Source organism: Myotis davidii, unplaced genomic scaffold (genome assembly GCF_000327345.1).
Source record: "Myotis davidii unplaced genomic scaffold, ASM32734v1 scaffold1439, whole genome shotgun sequence".
Lineage (NCBI taxonomy): Eukaryota > Metazoa > Chordata > Mammalia > Chiroptera > Vespertilionidae > Myotis > Myotis davidii.
Window position 1 is genome coordinate 1,238,880 of NW_006292342.1, and position 791 is coordinate 1,239,670.

Below are 791 nucleotides of genomic sequence, written 5' to 3' on the forward strand. Positions count from 1 at the left end.
TGTGCTGGGTCAGTGAGAGCTTCCCTGGGACTCTGCTCACGGTTGCCAGGGGAGGGAGAGTTCTTCTTACAGGGCTGTCACTGGCCCAGGATCCTACCTGACCTCCCAGACACAGCTACGGTCAAAGCTAGGTTACCCTGGTTCAAACCCCAGCTCAGCTCTGTGACTCCAGATCTAGACCCCAACTCTGAGGGCCTCAGTTTCCCTAGCTACATCTATAAATAATAACAATGAAAGCAATAACAATAATTCTTAGTATAATTATTCTTGGTATAAAGTAGCTGCTCAATAAATGTTGGCTGACAAAATATAGGCTGGAGTCGTAGTGGGACAGTGATGGTCCTCTAATCACCTGGCTGTGCCTCAGTTTTTTAATCTGTAAAATGGGTGTAATGGTTGCCCTGCCTCACAGGATGAAAAATGAGGACAAGTATTAAGTACTTAGTATACACTAGGCGCTTAATAAATGTTTATAATTATTATCCTTAACTTTTCACTCATGGGGTCAATACATTTCCTTTTAAATTCAAGGGTATTTGGGTCATTTCCAATTACATTTCCCATCTACACTAATAAAAGACAAAGATGTTAATTGATCGTACCTTCGTTACGCCCATCAGCCAATCAGAAGAGTATGCAAATTAACCCAACAAAGATGGCTGTTAAATTTGCATACTGCAGACAGGGCAGCACAGCAGGATCCGCCCGCCCCACGGCCAGCCGCTGCATGTGCGCGGCCCCACCCCACTGCCCACGAGGCCTGCCGTCCGTGTGAGTGGCCCGGCGGCTGG

The 791-nt window shown here is 46.6% G+C and overlaps 1 protein-coding gene across 1 annotated transcript in view; it reads right to left on the reverse strand.

Annotated features, from left to right (window-relative positions):
* The window catches only part of DOCK6 (dedicator of cytokinesis 6), a 39,763-nt gene that overhangs the window by 33,504 nt on the left and 5,468 nt on the right, over positions 1-791 (reverse strand). The gene's annotated exons all lie outside the window — the stretch shown is intronic.